The sequence below is a fragment of the Larus michahellis genome, chromosome 4 (genome assembly GCF_964199755.1).
Source record: "Larus michahellis chromosome 4, bLarMic1.1, whole genome shotgun sequence".
Classification (NCBI taxonomy): Eukaryota; Metazoa; Chordata; class Aves; order Charadriiformes; family Laridae; genus Larus; species Larus michahellis.
In genome coordinates, this window is record NC_133899.1 from 26473643 (window position 1) to 26496468 (window position 22826).

The 22826-nt window shown below is 43.7% G+C and overlaps 1 long non-coding RNA gene across 1 annotated transcript; it reads right to left on the reverse strand.

Moving 5' to 3' along the window:
* Positions 1-1702: 1702 nt before the first annotated feature.
* LOC141743182 (uncharacterized) lies at positions 1703-18364 on the reverse strand. The gene is made up of 6 exons (XR_012586975.1): positions 17784-18364; positions 10592-10767; positions 9041-9411; positions 8752-8948; positions 7595-7785; positions 1703-3245 (listed from the first exon to the last, which is right to left on the reverse strand). It is a non-coding gene; the product is annotated as an uncharacterized LOC141743182 (long non-coding RNA).
* Positions 18365-22826: the final 4462 nt, after the last annotated feature.

Genomic DNA, 22826 nt, shown 5'->3' on the forward strand with positions numbered 1-22826 from the left:
GAAGAATTTTTTCCTAATGTCCAGCCTAAACCTACCCTGCTGCAGCTTGAACCCCTTCCCTCTTGTTCTATCACTAATTACTTGTGAGAACAGACCAGCACCAGCCTCTCTACAATATCCTTTCAAGTAGCTGTAGAGAGCGATGAGGTCACCCCTCAGCCTCCTCTTCCTCAAACTAAACAGTCCCAGCTCCTTCAATTGCTCCTCATGAGATTTATTCTCCAGGCCCTTCACCAGCTTCGTTGCCCTCCTCTGAACTCGCTCCAGCACCTCGATAACTCTCTCGTATTGAGGTGCCCAGAACTGGACACAATACTCAAGGTGTGGCCTCACCAGTGCTGAGTACGGGGGGACAATCACCTCCCTACGTCTGCTGGTCACACTATCACTAATACAAGCCAGGATGCCATTGGCTTTCTTGGCCACCTGGCCACACTGCTGGCTCATGTTCAGCCGCTTGTCCATTAGAACCCCCAGGTCCTTTTCTGCCAGGCAGCTCTTCAGCCACACTTCCCCAAGCCTGTAGCGATGTATGGGGTTGTTGTGGCCCAAGTGCAGGAGCCAGCACTTGGCCTTGTTGAAGCACATTCCATTAGCATTGGCCCATCGATCCAATCTATCCAAGTCTCTCTGTAGAGCCTCCCTATCCTCATGTAGATCAACACTCCCGCTTAGCTTCGTGTCATCTGCAAACTTGCTGATGAGTGATGAGTGGCATTCCTCAGGGGTCGGTACTGGAACCAGTGCTGTTTAACATCTTTGTCAGCGACATGGAAAGTGGGAGTGAGTGTATCCCCAGTGAGTTTGCCAACAACAAGAAGCTGTGTGGAGTGGTCGACATGTTGGAGGGAAGGGATGCCATCCAGAGGGACCTGGACAGGCTGCAGAGGTAGGCCTGTGAGAACCTCATGAAGTTCAACAAGGCCAAGCGCAAGCTCCAGTTGTTCTTGACAGCTTCTAGATAACCATCCAGGCCAAACTGAAAGGGGTTTGCTCTCCTAAACTAAGGACCAGATAAGGACCACATCAGCTTTGCTGAAGCACTTCCTCCTTGGAGCCCTTCCACACCAGGCACAGGGGATTGCTAGTATGAACATTCACTTCCATCATGTCTTTCCCGCCAGAAGTTGAGATTGATTCTTGATGAGTCCAAATTTTTCCTTCACTCTCATTACTGAAGCAATTATCATCAATATAAAAGAGTTTTCTTACTTATTCCTAGTCTGGAAACATCTATTAAAATATAAATTAAAAACTACTTGAAGTGTAGAGTCAAGAACAGTTAAAGATATAAATGGATTGAAAGATGGAAAGTAACAGTTAAGGAATCTGAATGTCTCAACTCTGTCTACACATTAATAACATTCATAGCAACTGAGGCATTTCACTTTTTCTGTGAATAAAAACTTGCTGGTTTTTTTTTTAAGATCTATTTTAAAATATCTGTGTATTATTCTGTCTGTCTTATCTGAAAAGGCTGTTCAGGGTACACTCATTCTCATCAGATGAATGGCAGACCTACATTATGTGACCATTCTGACTTACAGTATTTATTATTTTCCATTGTGTATTTTTCTATCTAAAACATTTACATGGACATTTAGTACAATTATTTATTCTGGAGTATGTAGTAGAGAAAAAGCTGATCTATTTATCTAAATGTTATTATGTGCGGTAGAAAAAATCATTTTCCCAGCTGAAGCCTGGTTTCATAAAAGAAAATCGGTCATTTTATTTATTTAATTTTTCTTCTCAGCAGTTACCAGAAATTCAAAATGACAAAACAATTTATAGTACAATAGACCCATTACTATGCGTCTGTAATAACTTGTGGCAGTGGGTAGTTTATGGAAATCTATGCTTTGGAGGTGTTTTTTGTAATGGCAGAACATCAGAAATTATTCTGAATGTTGCCCACAATGTTGTCTTCAAATATACTGAAAGTATCTGTGGATTGAATCAGAGTTCTCCCAGAAGAGCCAGAAAATGCTAATTAAAATTCAATAGTTTTTTCATTACCTTCACAAATGCAAATAATGTACTCTAAACACTTGCAAATAAGCGTTATTGATCCTTCTGAGTCAAAGCAGCTTCAGTGCTAATAGGACTCCTTGGTCGCCTTCCTCCAGCGCAGAGATTAATTGTACTCACTTAGATCCTGGTAGCCCTAAGCTGTCCAAGTCCGGTGAGCGTCCATGCCTCGGAAAGCTTGCCCGTCTGAGGATGTGATTTTGCACAAAGTTAAGGCAGGAAATATTTCCTGTCTTTGAATGCACTGACTTAGGAAAGGGCTGCACTCCCCCGCGAACGCAGCTGAACGGGCAACTAGGCAGCACCGGGCAGGAGCTGCGCGCCTCAAGAAAATCTGGAAATTAAAAACTGTTTGGTTTTGAACAGAGGACAGACAAAGCCATTGAAGAGAAACTCGTAAGTGCGTTTGGACCAGCCTGAAAATTACATTTCAATAAACTGAAATATTTTAGTTAATTTTTTTTCCCCTCTGTTTAACTACATATTGGAGCGGTCATTTTGAAACAGAAGATATAAAGTCAAAACCACTTCATTCTTGTGATTTAGCTTGTTTGTCTTTCAACAGCAAAAATAATAAAAATCAGCATATCTCCGTCAATTACTTTGATTTCTATTTACGTGATTCCATGGACCAAGTCAGGATGCAAGGATGGATGGACACGGCTGTGGGACCGGACCCACACACACAGTGCTGACTCGGGGAGCAACAGTGGTGGTAAATGACAAGGTCTGCTGGGCCAGGGAGGGCAGAGACACGAAAGGCTGTATAAAAGGAGTTACAAGGTGCTTGCTTAGAGGTTGTTTTTCAGTCTGTAACCATCTGGAAGAGGATGTCACCACCTGGGCAGGGCAGGGCTAACAGCAGGACTCAACAAAGACAGACCTTCCCAGTACTTTCCACAGGATTAGCTTTGTTGCAGTGGAAAAAAAAAAAAAAAATGTATTTCTGCTTGTGTTAGTGCAAAGTTGGGGAAGTCAGAACTGACTGCAGAAAACTGCTGCTCATTGAAGCGGAGCTGTTAAGGGGAGTCGGAGTGCTGCATACACCTTGCCGCAGCTGCAGATGAACCTCCGTACGGCAGCAAAGGCATTTATCTGTCCCAATGGCATTTTTTTCAAACGTGCAAAAGAAATCCTGAAACCTGGGAAGCTACAAGAGGTTGGGGGAAGATCAAAACGAGTCTTTTCTTGTTGCAGGAAAAGTCTCAGTAAGTCTGTGGGGGGAAAAAAAATCACAAAAGTAAAGAAAATAGAGCTTTGAAATATTTGACAATTTAGATACAGTATATAAAAAGGTCTAAATCATGGAAAACACTTATAAATCATGGAAACATTTATAAAAAAAGGCCTTTTTATAGGCCTTTACATATGCTGCTGCCTTGAATTAGCTTGCTTTAAGTGGCTGTAGAGTTTCAGATTCCTCGTGGACCTCTGAGGTATTTAACAGTATCACGCCGTACGGGAGATGGTAGTTAAGTCTGAAACATAATGTTTCTCCTCTGGTTCACAATCCAGCTGACGCTTTAGGCTTCCATAAAAACTTCTTTTTTTTTTTTTTTTTTTAAATTAAAAAGTGTTCTGTCACTCTAAATTGCTTTCCCATGTGTTTTCATCTTGAAAACAGCAGGTGGATGTGAACAAGCCCAAGCCTATTTTTATTTCCTAGTAATTCCCACATGTATGAGGCTTGCAAGGTAACATTCAGGGAACATGCTGATGCTGGTGAGCAGAAGACCTGTAGGAAAAGCTCGACAGACTTGGGGAAAAATAGGCAGAATTTTAATTTGAAATTAAAACATCGTTGGCAGAAAGACACGACAGTCCAGCACCAGTGTAGTTCTCATTACAGTTGGTAATTCTGGTTTCAATGGACTAAACTTGCTTGGTCATCCTTAGATCAATCAGGTTTAAAATGAAATCACACAGAAGTCAGACAAAATGATCCTTCTTTAATAATTTCTGTCTTGCTGCAACTATTTCCTTGCTGGATAGTGTAGGATAGAAACTGAGATAATTAAAGGGAAAAAAAAAAGGTAATTAGATTCTACTCTCCAAACTAAACTGAGTTATTTTAATGATGACTTTCACGGTTAGGGTATCAACAGTTTTTAAGCGCTTTTGGTTTTGCTGTTGTTTTTAGTTGTTTCTCTTTAAGAAATAGATATTTTGACCCAACATATTTAAAATTGAAACACACTTTCTTGCTGAACTCTTCTCCCAGCCCAGCAGGCTGCTAAGCACCCCTAAAGCCTCCCCACCTGCGCTAGAAGCCAAGCAGAGCATTCAGGCCAGCCAAAGCCTCCAGAGAGCAGCTGGCCAGGGAGCAGTAGCTTGGGAGTTTTTGTGAAACACCCACTTCTGAGGGAAGCACCCAGGGCGACCAGAAACAGTGCTCTGGCTTCCGCGGAGATCTGACAAATTGTTCCACAAAAAGAAGAAACTGCTCTCATGAGATCCCACCTGGAATACTGCCTCCAGCTCTGGGGCACCAACAGCAGAAGGACACGGAGCTGTTGGAGCGGGGCCAGAGGAGGCCCCGGAGATGCTGGGAGGGCTGGAGCCCCTCTGCTGTGAGGACAGGCTGAGAGAGCTGGGGGGGTTCAGCCTGGAGAAGAGAAGGCTCCGCGGAGACCTTCCAGCCCCTTCCAGTCCCTAAAGGGGGCCTACAGGAAAGCTGGAGAGGGACCTTTTACAAGGGCAGGTAGTGGTAGGATGAGGGGTAGTGGCTTCAAACTGGAAGAGGGGAGATTTAAATTGATCTCAGGAAGAAATTTTTGACTCTGAGGGTGGTGAGCCCCTGGCCCAGGTTGCCCAGAGAAGCTGTGGCTGCCCCATCCCTGGAGGGGTTCAAGGCCAGGCTGGACGGGGCTTGGAGCGACCTGGTCTGGTGGGAGGTGTCCCTGCCCAGGGCAGGGGGGTGGAACTGGGTGGTCTTTAAGGTCCCTTCGAACCCAAACCATTCTGCGATTCTATGATCTCTAGCTTTTTATCATGGGAGTTTTCTTATCTAAAATAGACAACTATATTTGCTGTTTTGGCCAATGTTCTGAAGGGCTGAGGTGCTGCAGTGCCCAGGGTCATTCATGTACCAAGCTGCACCTGCACGCCTTGCATCTGGGCAGCTCCAGGGATGCTGCAGGCACAATGGCACGCATCGGTCCTGCCCATCCCATGGAGCATCTGTGGCTCTCCCGTGGGTGAGGAGGACGTGGAACTGCAGCTCTACATAATGCCAGTCGTGGGGTGAGGTCACTGAAATAGGCTGAGAAAATCTCCCAGGCTAGCCATGAAATGACAAAACTGCAGGTGTTCTTATTTGTACTCAAGTTAAAAAAAAAAAAAAAAAAAAAAGCATAACAAGTCTCACATGTAAGGATGGAACCAACCAAACTATTTCCCCCTAGAATTTGTTTTGACTTACACAATAAAGACAGCTCATCCTGCTTTAAAAACAAAACAGCAGATTGATGGATTTTAGACACTTCCACCATTTAGTAACAGCTGAACCATATATGGAATCACAGTTTTGGAAAGAAAGGGCTAAATTTCCCCTGAAAGCTACTTGCAAACTGACAGTTGCTCTGTTGCTAGCCCAGAGGAGATATGCCGCTTGCGGAGGAAGGTATTACTGGGGATGCATGCAGAACATTTCAGGCGTTCAGGCTAACACTACAGTTTCCTATGGCAAGTGTTTTACCCGCTGAATGTCTGCTCCATCCATCCTCAAAAGGAAGGAATAAACACAGAAAAGCACAAAGAGAGCACTCAGGTAAGATAAGAAGCTGTAATTCTTGACTGACCAGCTAGAAAGAACATTTCCTGAAGATACTGCACTCAAAGAATACAGGCAGAAAATGAGACTTCTGCAAGGACATAAACGCCCCTTCTGAGCTCCCTGCTGAATGGTGAGTCAGAGCCTTGAGACCTCTTCTTCCCGCCACGTGCTAAGGCACCCCGGGACGACCAGGCAGTCACAGCGCTGGCCTGGGCTGGAAAACCGTACCTAAACCCAAACTCAGTAACAAAAGAGAAGCAATTCAGATGAGCCAAGCTTTGGGCTGTAAATTAGGGAAGCGAAGGAAAGCGGTTCCAAGAATGATGAATTGCCGCGAAAATCAACTTCAAGGCACAATATGCATTTGTAATAAACGAGCACAGTAAGAAACACTAAATATAATGAGTGAAATACAGCAGTAGAGAAATTAAAGCAGTTTCCTCTTCCTCTGAACAACCTGACAAATTTTTCTCGGTGTTTTCGGGAGCAGCGTGTTCTGCTCCCTGCACAGCGCGAGAGCCAGGGACCAGCCACTGGCAGCTCCGTCTGGGCCACCGAGCCAGCCATGTCACAGGGCAGAGGGGGGTTGTGGCTCTCACCCATCACTCAACACCCAGCTGAGAAAGCGCTGGTTGTGCCTTTGCAGGCTGCTCATTTTCTGCATGTCTATTTATATTTTTTTTTTGAGTGCTTTATTCTTAGAAGAAAAGCTTTGTGGCTGAACTGCTTATTCTACAACCAAAGCACGTGCCGAGTATATTCCTCTCCCTTTCCTCAACAGATTTATAGGACTGCATTTCTTCTTTATTTGAAAGTTCATTTTTCATGGCGGATGCAGCAAACGGGAGCCAACCCCAGCAATTTACAGCCAGGGAGGCGCCGGGAAGTGGCAGCGGGCTCCCTGCCAGCTCCACGGGACAACGGACTCGGGGTGAGGGCAGGAAAGCGACGCTGTGTCTCACCCTGGAGGTGAAGAGATCCTACAGCAAGTCACTAACCGCCAAGCTAATCAAAGGGCCACGGCAGGTAAGCTTCGGCCTCCTGCCCTAGCCGGTGTCCACCTCCTTCATCAAATCCCAGTTCTCTCCTTGCATAAAATTGCTTCACGTGAAACATAAGTAGCCAGAGGATGGGGACAAGAGACTGAGCTGTAATTTAAGCACAGAGGTTGGTTAAAAACAAGCCCGTCTAATGTGTAATTTAGAGGGTAGTAAGGCTGGATTCAACACTTAGAGTAAGTAGAAGGAGCTGCCTGACCTTGGGTGCATGTGCTGGTCCATAGGTAGCAATCCAGAGCCTTTCTGCGTATAAACCTGCGTGGTTTCATTGACTTCAGCTATTTGTGCCCTGGTTTTGCCCCAGAGCACAAGGAACCTCGGCCGAGCCAGGAGCTGGCCCCTTGTTTTTCTCACTGGGCTCAGGTTGCAGGACAACCATCAAGAGGTTTTTAGTGTAGCTGACGACTTTAGAAATTGATTCTTTTTTGCATATAAACGTAAACCCTCCAACCCTGCTCCTACAGAAAAATAAGCCCATCCCTTGCTGGGAGACAGACTGCAGCACGGAGATGGGTCAGAGTCCAGAGGAGCTCCTGCTGCTCTCCCTGCTCCCCGTATTGACAAGATGGAAATTGTACTTTTACTATTTGAGCGTGTTCTGGCAGTGTACTGGAATTAACAGGAATGCACTTGGCATTTGTTTCCCTCCCTCTCCCCTTCCCCCTCAATTAACTGCGTTGTGATATAAATGCACCCCCGCATAACATCAGAAGTTTAAGACGTGATGTACCTGTTCAGAGCAGTAGTTCACGTAGAGCATTATCCCATCTCACGGCAGACGCCAAAAGGGATGCCCAGGGAAGAAGATAACTGCGGCACTTCTCCAGGTTCCTCATCCCACTTCCAACAGCTCACCGAGAGGCACAGACTTCCTTCTGGTCAGTAAACTTCTCCAGCTTCCAGATTCACAACGAATTTGAGCTTTGGCAAAGAAAAGATGAGTAAGTGCTTCAAGTTTTCTGCAGATTTGATGTCCTAATTCTTAATGAGCTCTCTGCTCATTACACACACTGCCGTGTGTTCTTCTTTCCTTGCATTTGTGTGGGACGGCACCGGGGCTCTGACCATAGAGCATCCCACAGGAACCGACGGGGGCAGTGGATGGTCAATTCCTGCCTTTTCCTACCCACACTACAATAAATCCTCTCTGTGGAGAGACAGTGCTGATGCCAGCCACGTATGCAGGCCAGTAACCCTGACTTTAAAATTTATATAGACTCTGCTTAGCCATTTTCAGGTGAAAATGGCATTTGAACACAGTCAGCACCACCAGTGGAGTGCCTTGTGAAGCCATGGCTGTCAGGGGTGAGAGCAGGCGTAGGACATGCACTGGCCTCCTCCTGTCACACATGGTAGAGAGCCCACACCGCCAGTGCCTCCGCCAGGCTGAGATCGCACCGCTGTTCAACTCACTACATTTTTTTTTTCCCCCAGAAGCTTCAAGAGGTTGTGAAATCGGATAAGCGGCAAAACACATTTTACACTGTCAAGAATGAGATCACATGAAAATGGAATCATAGAATGGTTTGGGTTGGAAGGAACCTTAAAGGCCACCCAGTCCCACCCCCTGCCCTGGCCAGGGACACCTCCCACCAGCCGAGGTTGCTCCAAGCCCCGTCCAGCCTGGCCTTGAACACCTCCAGGGATGGGGCAGCCACAGCTTCTCTGGGCAACCTGGGCCAGGGGCTCACCACCTTCACAGCAAACAATTTCTTCCCCAGATCTCACCTAAATCTCCCCTCTTTCAGTTTAAAACCGTTCCCCCTCATTCTACCGCACCTCTCCCTGATCAACAGTCCCTCCCCATCTCTCCTGTAACCCCTTTAGGGACTGGAAAGCCACTAGAAAACCGATGCGTTAACATTAACTGGTTCGCTTTTAGCTCACGTGTCCTCAGAGCGTCCCCGGTGCCACTGGGGTGATGTATGATCCATAGGTCCTTGCGTGTGGTGGTCTTTTTTCACGGGATATTCTCAAAGATGGGATTTCCACCCGAACACGTGCTGGGAGCAGCCTTGTGCGCAGAGGCAGCACCCTCTGAAGAATACGCCAATGAAGCCCTTTCAGGTCGCTGAGAGTGGTATCTGGAATAATTCAAAATTAGACGGTGTATCACTGGGTTTGGCGTTTTCTAACTGCGGTAGCTATTTTAGCATTTACAGAGCTAAGGAGCCACCTGAACCATCCCCTCGGCAGCTCCGGGTTTGTGCGCTGCCTCAGCTCGGGATGCAGAAGGCGATGCTCGGTGCTGCCTGGCACAGAAACCCCAGGTGGAAGGCAGCGAGGTCCGTTTCCCGGTCACATATACGCTGCGCCGGCTCCGAAGGATAGCGGAGGGGGCTGGCAAAGGGAAAACGGTATCCTGCAGGATTTCAGAGCTCAGATTTTCAGACAAATTTGCAAGCGGGATTGTCAGGCGGTGCCAAGACGCACGGTTCCACTGGTGCTGTGTTGAATTATGGCGGAGGCTGTGGGGCTGCAGTGAACAGCTGCAGATATAAACTCCTGAAGTCCCACCGCTGATGGTAAAATACAATAAATTGTTACCTAGGACAGAGAACAAAAACAGTGGTTCAGTTTTTGGAATATTTTTTGTACTTTAAAGAAATGCTGGTTCTAGAAACCAGAGGTAAAACTTCAAACAAGAGATTGGTCAGAATTTGATTAGGAATGACTTATTCGACTGCTTTTAATCTCTAATCTTCATCCATTTATTATCCTCTCCTCAAATGGACAGCTCAAATTGAATAATTATATAAATTACAATATGCACTAACTTCAATGGACAATTGGATCTGGCTTCTCCACCACATCTTTCCTGTGTCACAGTGACTCTCATTAAGAAGAGAAATAGTGTGGACAAGTCAACTTCTTTTTTTTTTTTTTTTTTCCCAGGCAGAAAGACATTTAATTTTCTGCCCTGTGTAAAACAAAGCAAACTTATGAATCTCTGGCATTTTCATGCTGAATGTCCCAACGCCATCTACTGAGATAGTCTAAATATCTCGGTTTAGAGCGGAACAGCTCGGTTCATTTTAATTGTAGCTCACTGGATGGATTGATGGAGGTCACCTGGGTGGAAAGCAGTCTGCTGGCTTAGGCTCTGCCCTGAGGACAGGCTCTGCATACCCATCCCGCAGCAGGCGGGAATCGCTCCCCAGCTGCCCGCAGAGGGGCTGGGAGGCCAGCAGAGAAATACGGCCTCTCCCGGAAGGAATGAGAGAAAAAAAAAATGCCGTGCCTGGGAATCTGGTGAGACTCTGGGGACTTGGTGTAGGAGAAGTGGTGCAGGGACCGCGACTGGGCTGAAAAAATAAAAATATTCTATTTCGGTTCTCAATGACCTGAAAGAAAATACCTCAGTAAGATCTTCTTTTTTATTAGGAGGAGGGCAAAATTCCCAGAGACAATTTCAGCTCTGGAGAAACACTATTTCATTCAACTGAAATGAAATGCCTGAAAAATAAAGCATTCAGCCAAAGAAAATTATTCTTTGTAGCTGCCACGAGCAGAGCACAAGAAGGGAGTTAAACTTTCGGGTGTTGTAGCGGATCCAAGGTACAGCCTGGTCTCCTCAGCATTCAGCTTAATTTTAATATTCCTATGTTTTTGGAGTTCCCTATCCGTTTTTCCAAGGTGCATTGAAAGGAAGAAGGACGTAGTGATGGAAATGCTATTTTGCGTGTTCATGCAAACAACGTTAAAAGCTTCAATTTTGTTGGTTTACCTCAATATTAGATTGTGGTTCCAGGCCACCTCCTGGGCTGCAATGAGAAACAGCAAGAGCTGCGCAAACCTCCTCTCCCTCCTCTTTTCTTCAGACATGCGACGGGGCAAGAGTTGTTTTGGCTTTGTCAGGTCCCCTAAGTTGGCATGGTAAAGCTTATTTTCCCCATACGAAATCTGTTAATTAGCACAAAAAGGCATCATCATAATTAGCTTTTCTTTAGACCGTATTCTGATCGTTTAAGATGTGAGGGATTTTCCCTTGCGCGTTATTTGCTTTTACCTCCACACAGTTAACGTTCTACTTAACAGAGCTGATACATAAACTACTTTGAATGGCTTTTCAGCTGTTAACATTGGGAACAACTTAATTAGGCATGGTGAATTGGAAATGACCTTGTGGATCTTGTAATGCCTTCTGTGAGGCTATTGCCATCCTGCAGTAGCCACGTGTTCCTCAGCACTGCTTTGTCTTTCACCTTTAACAGCCATGAATATAATTTAATATGGAATAGCTATGTAATAATCTAAGCGCAGGCTGTGACTTGTTCAGTACAGCGAGGTGATTATGCCTTGGACTGTAAGACTTTTTATGTAAATGCATGATTTAATTAAGAGATGTGGAAAAAAACCCACCCAAACCACCAGGAAAATGGTAAAACAATATACGCACAGCTTTATAAGCATATTCTGGCTAGATGTGTCTGTGGTCGGAGCAACCAAAAGAAGCACTGAAGAGCTGAAGGCCTGCGGTTTGGAAGGAGAGGGAAGGAGGTTTAGAGGTCAGGGATGTAGGGCCTCACGGGGGGAAAACTCCCAGCACGCCTGGGACTCCCTCGCGGCAGTGATGTGCTGTAGGACCACGGTTTGCAAACCAGGCGACACACTGCCATCGGAGGAATGGGAGAAGAAGAATTTCCTAGAGTTATCTCATAGGTCCCAAAACATAACAGGTAATAAACCTTTCATTCCAACATAACTCCTAGCCGGGATATGACGAATGCAGAAATGGAGGCTAAACTAAGGATTCAGGAATCTGAATTCAGAATCTGAATTCAGGAATCTGAAGCCAAAAAAAGTTCAAGAAACATCATTTGGACCACTCTCAGGCTGATGTGCGTAGGAGACAGCTATTTGGCGAGATAAAATCTGAAATTCTGGATTGTAATATATAAAATAGTACTAGAATATAAATCTTGACAAAACAATTAGTCTTCTTTCTAGTATGAAATGCAGTTTGCAGCATATTAAAATTCCGACAAGCTCCATCTGCTTAAACTTTGCTTCCTTGTAATTTAATTACACAAGGTATCCGTGCCTGAGTCATTAACAGCATTATGAATAATGTGATTCATTAGCAGTGGCCTACATGTGCTGTTTGTTTCTTTTTTCCCCGAGATATGTATCAGTTACTTACAAAGATTTATATTTTGACAATCTCCATCTGGGCTATTCTAATACAATTTTCCCGGACATATTTATTCTGTTTCAGTGAGTAAGGCATGTTGCAATCTTTCTCGGAGGTATGGGAACAGCTTTATAAATGCTTAGACAGATGTGTAGTTCCACAGTGTTAGCAGAGTTGCATTTTCTCCAAATAAAACTGCCTTTTTACAACCACAAGCAATATTCTCTCTGTTTCTGTTGGTGCTGCTTCAGTCAATATTTTGACTCTTTCTTTTCTTCAGCTGGGATTGTATCTTTGCAGACAGGCAGCAAAACAGCCAAACAAACAAACAAATAGATGGATAAATAAATAAATAGCATTTCTGTGGACAGGCAGTATTAAAAATAGGAAAAATTTGAAATTTCCTAAAAATGTTTAATGCCAGGCAAACAAGTTAATGGCTTCAAGAAAATTTCACATAGTTCGAAACATGACCTGTCCCAGTGGCATTAAGTTTCTTTAGTTGCTTGCTTTTCTAGAGTTATCTCTTCAAGTAATATGAATGTGATCACGTTAAGACCTCAAGGGCTTTTACAGGAGAGCAGAGCATCACTTAACTGCCTGTCAGTGAGGAACGATTGCTGACTAAAATCTTGTCCTGGTACCAGAGTCTGTTTTCACACAAGTTTCCTAATCCATTCAGCATTCTGCATATATCAAACCTCATGCAAGCAGACAGGTTTAGTCACCTGAAACAAGGAAAAAGATGTTTTCCAGCAAGTCTCACTGCGTATTCGCACTGTTATTCTTTTACCCAACTGTTTCTGTTGGCTGTGGTTTGCTGGATGCTGCAGTAGGTGAACTTCTGGTCTGAAATGATTTAGCCAAGGAGAGTTTTACACAGGTAACCTGATTTTCTTTTACATTGTTGATTAGAGATAAGAAAGCTGGCAATTACTACATTTTCTAATGCCATGACTGAATCATTGCCAATGTAGCTGACACCACGCCGAGCTGGGATGACCTCTGGCGTTCCCTTCCAGGCCTGTTCATGATGCCATGATGCCATGATGCAGAGCACAATTCTGTCCATACGGCAGGTATGTATCTAACAAACTGTGTGTTGCTGCCCATAGTTCTACTTTTTTAAATGCCAACGCCATCATGTACAAAACAGCCCCCAAGACACGAACTGTCTGGATGTTACAAACCTTCCCGTTGACAAAGCCAACAGCGGGTGGCATGGAGAGAAAGAAGGTGCATGAAGATTGGGGTTTTGATCTAGCCCTGTAAACCAGGGTAAAAAAGGAAGACATTTGATGAAAAAAGTGCCAGAGTTGAAGCTGGAGAGGATTTCCTCTTACAAGAACCTATTTTTGCTCCTGCAGCTGGTGGGAAGCAGGATCCCTCATGCCTTAGGGTATAAAGGCATTTTAAACACAACTTTAGCCTGAGTAGATGCAGCGTACTTTGCTCCTCACAAGGTAAATTTTTCAACAATGGTACAAATGTCTTTTCAGAAGGGCTAAAGTAGCTGGCAGCCGAGCCAGACTGATGCTCTCATAGGGTCCGCTGCAAACATGCCCCATCCTCTTGACACAAAGACTCCGCTCTCTGGAGGCAGCAGAACACATGGCCAGCCCCATAATTTGTCCCCGAAGTCCCCTGTCTCAAGGAGAGATATCGGTATTGCAAAAGCAGAGCAGATCCCTCAGATCCTCATCAGTCTACAGTCTCAAGCAATTTCACGCCTATTAATCTCCAGATACACTTATTAACTTCCAGAGGAGGTCCCAAGCAGTCGCAGGGTCAGTCTGGGGACAGCAATGCTGCTGGAAGTGGTTTCAGATGGAATTTTTTTTTCCTTTCTGGAAAACTCTACGCATTGGAATTCTTGAGGAATTAAGGGGTGACCAATTGGGTCTGAATCATCACAAATAACACAACTGCTACTTAAATGCAACGTTTGTTTCTTGCTAAAATTTAGGCAGTTCTCTGGTTATTGTTTGAAACAGTAGGAGCCTTTCTGGAAAAAAAAAAAGAGCAGTAACTGAGCTTCCCAGGAGCTCTCACATGATGGACAGCCAGGACTTGAACTCACAGCCTCTCCATTACTCTAAGTCAAATGTCTTGGCTGATCAGATGGTTTTTTTGTGTCTACCTGATGAACACAACATCTGTACAGATATTCTTCCAAGAACACTTCATGCGTACGTGCTTTGAGAAGCAATGGAGAGAATGCAATAAATATGGTAACTAGCAGGTGATGAGGAATCCGATGAAAATAAATTCAATACGGCTATGAAGACTAAATGAATGTCTTAGTACATATATAAATCTTCTGCTATTTATTAAGTCCTGCAAAGATTTATTAAATTTTGTATGGCTTAAGAAATACAAAAGAATTGTAATAATAAGAGAGAGGGGATTGCATATAATTCATATTTTAATAATGGTCAAACGGGTTGATTATATCTTTTCTGATATGATGAATATTACAGAATATTATATAAACTAATATTTGTGGAAAATTTATGCAACTCAAAGATGTTCAGATGGTTCAACCTTAAACAATAAAAATAAATCATTTTGAAGCCTGAAATATCTTTGGCATCGAGGTTTCTACTTTAAAAGTATATGATTTCAGCATTATTTTTATCAGAATCGCTTTTTTTTTTTTTTTTTAGAACTTAAATTTCATTTATGCAGATGCACTGATCAGAGATACGTGCAACAAGGGCTTCCCTCAAAGCAAGAGAAGGTGGCCTTGACTGCACAGAACCCTGAGAGAGACCAAGGCACTGCTCAGCAGCCAGCACCATGAAGACCACATCCAAAGAAATGCCGTGAAGACCACATCCAAAGAAAGAAATACGAGGAGGCAGAAAGGCGAAACAGCAACTTAAATAACTAGCCACAGTCTGTTCAGCTGTAAGGTAACACACGCACAAATGGGAGTGAAAATATGCGGCTGAATAGTGGCTAGATCTTGTAGGTGTTTTGCTTGGAAACATCTCCTGGAATCTTATGGTAGAGCAAGATGTCACATACTCTAAAAAGACACCATTCAACTAGAATGTGCACTAGAGCTGCAAAAAAACAATGCTGAAAAGATAATACAGAACTGCAGGGAAAAATGGCCACTTGAAAATATCCCATCAAATGGAAAGAGAGCAGCTATCAAGCTGATTTTCCTGTGTCCTAATTGTTTTATCTGAAAAAAAAGGGGAAGAACCAGATTCTGCCCTCAGACACAAAGTGCATGGACACAGTGCTGGTCCCTTCCAGCTGCTCACACGCGCAGGCTTAGACTTTTGAGGAAATTCCTCTGAGCTTGCAAAGAGACAGCAGGTCACCCTGCGAGCCTTCCGTTGTTGGAGGGTAGGAACTTACCAGCTGAAATGCTGGGCCATTTGGTGTGCCGTAACACTCTTGTCACTAAAAGACGCTGACAATTTCAAACCTGCGCTTACATCACAAGCAGCTTTGGATGAAACAGTAACAGTGATTAAATATTCCCAGTAGCAAGAAAGTTTACTGGATGGCTGTGGGACCTCTTGATAAGGAAGAGGAAATGACTTGACCGAAGGATGGTGAAGTAGCTGGAAAGGGAAATGATGGGGTTTTGATTCGCCTTTCCTTTTAAAATACAATGCAAAATTTCTTTATCCAAGGGCACTTGTCACGGGAGCTTAGAATGAGGCCTTGGCAGAGACTGAAGTCTCTGAGGAAGCAACAAAAAAAACCCAGAAAAAAGTCAAGAACACTAAACCCCAAGGAGTAAAAATTCTGAGGGTTCTGAAAGAAATAAATTACAAAATAATTGGGATAATAGGAAATAAAGTCACATTTCTTTGCTCTGGTGAGATATGATACACATGAGGACTGCAACGCTAACTTCTTTAAAGAGAAGATGTATAAAATAAGCTAGGGATATTAGCATATTACGTTAGTATCACTGAATGCATATTGCAGAATTACCTCTGCCCGGCACAGATAACTCTACATACACTTGTTGTTTAAACATTTGAGAAAAGTGTTTTTCCCTGTAAGATCTGAAGGTCATTTGTATTCCCTTCTTCCTCAGAAAAGCAGGAAAAATACAACACCCAAGAGTAGGTCGCTGCTTCTCTGCAATATTGATAGATGGATTTCCAAATGTGTTTTCTAGATTTGAGTATATTTAAATGGCTGATTTTGCCAACTTGCATACTTGAACAATAAAATGCATCCAGTAATATCTTTTATGTGCTACTGGTATGTTCCTGCAATGTATACCATGTATGAACAAATTGAAGAGGCAATTTCATAAACTCTTGAAAAATTACATTATTTTTGTCACGCAAACAGATTTTGAATGCATAAGTGTCCAGAAAAGCCAACAACAAGAAAAAAAATCTTAGTGAGGACAGCTTCTCTGTACAGATACAAGATTACGGACCATTCCAGTGGGAATAAGCATGTGAGTTAATTTAATCAACACGTGAACTGTTTGCAGAGTTGGACTAATTTTATCTGAATTTACCACGGAAGACATTTGCAAAAGACTGCACGCTCACGGATGGAGACAGGAATGAAGTTCCACTGACTACTTGGCCAAGCGGCCTAATCCAGGAGAGAAGGTGCACACCTTGTCTGAATAGTTACTGAAGTTTGTGAAGCCAGCCAAGAAAAATACTTGCGAGGAGGTGATTTCGCATATTGCGAAATCTAAGAAGTTTATGGAATAACGAGGATCGTGTCAGTGGTGACAGGGACGTGATGGACAGTTTTGCACTGGTCCTTTCCAAAAAGCTGGAGGTGGTTGGTCTACAGCCTCCACATGTCCGGGAGGGGAGGCAGCAGGGAGGCTCAGCGCCCGTGCTCGCCCTGTTTGCTCACACACGGCACATACTGGCACCGGGCTGTGCTTGTTGCGGCGATGGTACGGACTGTGCATACCCTGCGTGGAGTAAGTTTATAGAAGGGATTTTGCAACGAAGTGCTAAAACAGCAGGACATCGAACTCAATGCAGGAGTTCATGTTACACCTGCGTTCTTATTAATGCCAACTGTTAATGAAATGCAGAGAAGACATGATTCCATTGTGCTGTTAGTGCATATCCCATATGAGCCTCGGAAGCTGCTTTTGCTCCATTGTTCTTCTATGCTTTGGCATAATTGAGTTTTATAATTGTTGATATTAATGTTTTCCTATCCTCCTTGGCCTTTACTATCCCCAACAGACATTATCTGGGGCTTGGCATGACAGCCAAATATATTAGTTATGTGGTTTATCCTGCCTACCTTCTTGATTAAAATCTGATGATTAAAAGTCTTTAATAGAGCTAGAAAATGTGGTTGCTCTCTCCCTTCCCTATGGGAGGAAGGACGTTTACTAAACGCACTGTCAGAAACACCAGCTTTCCACGGCTTGTCCAACAGCCAAAAACCACAACCCTTTTGTAAACAGCTGCCCATGAGAATGAATTAAAGTATCCGCGGCATGAACTAGTTGCCTTATTTCATAACAAGATACAAAGAGAAAGCGCTGGATGGGAGCGTGGAGACAGGCTGGGCAGCAGCAGGGAGGGGGATGGATTTCTGCATCAAACAAGCCAGCAGACTGGCCTTTTTTGCTGCTGTGAAATTCTTTAAACCCCAGTGATCACAGTATCTTCAGCAAAGCTGGGAGCAACAGCTGGCAGAGGGGAAAAAGACGTTTGAACCAGGCCCCAAACCCAGCATTAAAACGCTTTGTGGATGGGCTGCTTAACCCTCTCTTGAAAGCCAGGCTCTGACTCATGGAGACATGTCATCTACCCACCTGCAAAGGCCAGGAGCACCACTGAGGCTGCCCCCAGCTGCCGGCCTGTCCTGGATGCTGAAGACTTTGGAAGATCCGGTGTAAGAACCAGGTCTAGGCTGCTCCAGGAACAGCAAGCCTGTAGGGATGCAACAGCTTTGCTACATCATCAACCAGTGGCCAAGGTTCATTCTATTCTGTAGACAGACAGAGCAGAAATCCAGTCACGATAAAACTCTTCTACTAAGATAAGAAACTATTTTAGCCTAAAGTTCCTACTTGGTTTCTTTTCACTCCATCAAATAATAAAAAAAAACCAATCCATCAGTATTAAGTATTTAAAAACCAAATGCGGAAAGGAAAATACTTTTGTTCATGGTCATTTTCAGGTTAATATTTCTCTTCACGAGATTCTGGGAACTGATACTGGTTACACCTTATTCTTGTAACGAAAATTCATCCTTTAAAACGAAGCTTTGATCAGCAGCTATTTTTCTCCAAGGCAGATGGCAGCCTCACGAAGACTCATCTCAGCCTAATGCACAGAAACAGTGCAGGACCCGAGGAGAGTTTTCCAACTGTAATGCCGAGAACTTTCTCATTTATTGTGTGTCATGCATTTTTTTTCTGTTGTTATTACTGCTGATTGCAAAGATTTTTAATGCCTTCTTTGTAATCAGCACTCTTTCCTCCTTATTTATTCATTAATGCCACAGCCCATACTTGTGATCTCAAAATTGTTCCCATGGTGACAAATGGGTAATGTCACAAAAGCTTGATTTGTAAAATAACTGCACGGACAGGGCAGGAACTCTGGCAAAGTGCAAATGGAATAGCTGCTGGTTACCCACAAATATCCTAATAACCAGTAATGAAGGCAAAGGAAATGTAGGCAATTCAGTAGGTATTTTGAATAACGAATTGTAATTTTTAATCTTCCAAATGTGGCAATGCTTTCTCGTCATGTGGAGCAAATGATGACATGCGATGTGAACTGTAATTCTGGTGCAAAAATATTACCTACAGGTGGTGAGATGCAAAGATTTCCATCCAGACATGTACCCTGTGTTTGTGCTTCGTGGGTACGTGAGCCAAAGCCATTATCTTCTGGGCTGGTGAAGCTTTAGGAGGTAACTGTTTAGTGGAGTTGTACTCCATACATAGCATCAAAATTCAACTTAATTCCTCCTTTGTTACCACTCATTTATCGATCGCGGGTCTCTCCGCAGCTCTCCAGACACAAAGCCCTCTCAAGCAGGTACAGGCTCCACCTTGGCGCACCTCCCTGGGTTGCCGTTACAAATTCTGCTACATGACTGAAATGGAAACTAAAAGGTGAGCTGAAGCTAATTAAAGGACATTGATCTGCTCGAAAAGTCCCGTGGATGAAAATTGTAAAATTTTAAATTAAAATTGATTTTATGGTGAGTTTCTTCTTTGTCACAAAAAAATCAGTAAAAGGGGGGTTTTAAACACCTTTATGAGCGCGCTGGCGAAGGAACCGTTTTTACAAAAAAACAAAAACCCAACAAAATACCCTAGAAAGATCTTTGTGTTCAGGACAGCAGAAAAACACAAGCTGTAACACATGAGAAATTTTCAATCCGGCACTTTTTTGGCACTGTACCTCTCCTGAGCCCCAGTTTTCAAAACCCACCTCTGCTCCCAGGTCTGCAGCACGTCAAAGTGGCCAGTATGCACCTTCTTGTACTTCTCTAAAAAATAAAATAAAATAAAATACAGTTAGTATATTTCAATATATTCATGCTTGGGTATTATTAACTGCTTTTGCGATAGTATTTTTTCTCCTTTCCCACATCCCAGGAGGACATGCTCTCAACTACGTGGTGGCGACAGCGGGTTTCCTTCCCATTTAAAGATGCAGGATCTAATCCTTTCCTGCGAATGTTGTGTCTTGTTCAGGGATTCAGCTCAGTCGCATCAAGCTCCAAAAGGGACGTTACACCCACATGGCCAAAGGGTGGTATTCTACAGGTACTTTGTACGAAGAAGTTTGACTCAGTGGGCACAGAAAAAGGAGCTATCAAGGGACAAAGCAACGCCTGCAGATGGCACTTTTGAAATATTAAGTAGCAAAGGCAAGCTTCATGCCTTTGCCTTAAGAACTGAACTATTAATTCATTGCTACTGAGGAAATAAGTTGAGTTCCCCTTGGCAGAAAAATTTAACCTCGAGTGTTCTGCATGGAGAAATCACTCGTGGGTGGGCTGTTTTCTTTTCAAATGTCTTCTCCTCTGATTTTTTTCCCCCTGTGCACTAATGTCAGCTTCCAGCAATTAATTTTGGAGCATTCACTGTGTATCCTTCAGAAATCAGCAGCTATTGATCAGCAAAATGCTGACTGTTGACACCCTACCTTGCAGTTTGCGCTTTCCCTCAGCTGCATTTGAACAGTTGATACCCCGTCTCTTGGCAGCAGGTCTTCCGATGCTGCGCCACCAAGGTCAGCAAAGGGGACAGGCTGGGGGGACTCCAGGAGAGCCTGAGACCTTTTTAAGCTGAGTGCAATGCCAAAGTAACCATAATGCAGGAATGCAGCATCTGGACACAGTTATATCCCCAGTCTTCTGCATCAAACCCTTGTGATCTAATAGGTGCTTAATTACCTTATAGAGTATTCCTGTATAATTCGCTCTAATCAGAGAAAAATTACTTTCAAAACTGGCGTATATTTCTATTTCCTCATTTAATATTCAAGATTACTCAGTATAAATGACCACGCGCTTTTACTGGAACTCTTCCTTTCCCAGTGGAAATTCCAGCATCTTCCTTATGGGCCACAATTTCTACCCAGCAGCAACACTGATGTAAATCTGCATTATTTTCCACGAAAGGAATGGAGCTTCTAAAACGCTATATTTCTACAACTTCCCCTAATATATTCTTTTGTAGGTGGTGCTTTGTGCTTATGAAGCATCAGATAAAGCGTGTAAATATCAAATTCAATGAGTTCCGTGTAATGAAGGGCTACAAAGGGGAACTGAACGCAACACCTCCAGCGTTCGTCATGGTACACCTGGGAAAGCCCAAAGAGACCGTCCCTGCAAACAGCGAGGAGCACAGCGGTGGCTATACACCTTTCAGATGTGGTGGAGACAGTCAAGCTGTGCTGAATTCCTCTCTGAAGGAAGCCTGAGAAGGAAATACTGGTCCTGCTTCAGAGAGCAGAGTTCTACTCACAAAGGCCATGCAAAATACGCAAAACTATGGTTCTTCAGAGACAGCCTTTCCACAAGCCCCACTGTCGCCAATCCGCACACCTGTAACATGGGGAGGCAGCATGGGAAGGAGGCATTAGATTTCTGTATCTTTTCTCCTACACTGTCCATCAGCTGGTGGAAAATTTAATAGCGGCCAATTAATGACCTTTTCTGTAATGATATGCAGTCCGTTCATTTGCTCCCCGGTACCTCCCACACCTGAGGAGCAGCCCTGTCCTCCCTCCCTTCTCCAGTAATTGCTCCCTCCCCTGAATTTTCTCCATCACATTAATTTCTCTCAGGAAAAAAAAAAAAAAAAAATTCAGGCAATTTTATGTCCTTAGGAATTTTCAGTTCATCATTCCACTGCTGTGCCCTGACCTAGCAGAAAGCCCTCATTAGCTTGCTTCTTCTCTCCCCCATCTTGGGACACGATGGCTGGCACTGTCTTTGCATGCTAATTTCCAAAACATAAGACAGTTAAATATTCATTTTGCATTTATGAGAACAGTGTCTTTCTAAAAGATCAGCGAATTAAAATAAACTTCATTTTTGTTACACGTAGTTACCTGGGAGCTGAAGAGCAGCTGGTGATGAACGTCTTTGAACGAGCCAGTGTCCTGCCAGCATCCCTCCTCAGTTTTGGATGGGACCATTCCGTGATGCAGTTCTGCACCTTTTAAACTCATCCTTGTCAAAATATTTTTGCTGCAACAATGATCACCACCACTGTCCAACCGTCAATAAAGACCATTTGCTCTCTGAACTACTCTTTCTTTAAGAAAGACCTCAGAATGCTTCATCTATTCTCCAATAGCTATGTCGCAACATTTTTGTGGTGTATAAAGTGTAGAAATATCCATTTGTTCCATGGTAAAAAAAGCAATTTGGAAATATAGTTGCTAAATTCTGACATAGATTTAGAAGAAACCTTTTCTTCACAATCCCATTTCGGTGTTCTCTCTGCATAGCATTAGCCAGCACCGATCTAGGCAGGACTACATCACAGGAGGCATTAGAGCTGGAGAAGAACCTCACGGGCTAAAGAGGACCTCATGGCTTTGGGCAGCTATTACAATTTGTAAATTAATGCTCTAATTCTGCAGAGTCTGTCAGTGCTTACAAGCAAGAAAGTTTGGCTTTAAGTGGCTTCCCCTTTTCTCTTGCCCCATCCTTCATTCCTTACTCAAGATTTTTTGCAATATCCCTGACAATTTACATGAGTACAACTGTGGAAGGTAATTAAGATCTGGTCTTGATTTTCATTGTCCTAACAGACTCTTCAGCTCCTATCCAATAGGAACATATGCATTCACACACTGTTATGGGAAAAATATGGGAAATGGAAAAAAAGTGCCGAAGCATTACTAACAGAGCAAATCTGATACCTGCAGATGATGACAGGAGACTGGTCTTCATTCTGTCGCAGTTGACCTCGCTGTTGTCCCACTTCCTCACTTTCCATGCTGTTCCACTTGCCATTTTTCAGATGAGTTTATTTGGGCTTTGGCAGGCAACAAACTGGAAGTCAAACAAAATTGCAAAACCAGTGACAGCTGAAGCTGTGACCAGGACTGCGTGCACCCATCTGCTGGAAACTCAGAGTCCCCCAGACACCGTGATCGTTTGGAGGAGACCTTCTTTCTACATCTATGCTGCACCTGGGTTCCTTTTTTCAATCTACTTATTAAAATAATGCCTTGGAGGATTAATTGGCATACGTACCCACCAGCTTAAGGCAGCTGGTGCTAGTTCTTACTATACAACAGACAAGTGAGCCAAGTCCTATATTGTCCAGATTTGGTTTTATGTCCGGTTTCTGAATCCCTTCACATTGCCTCTG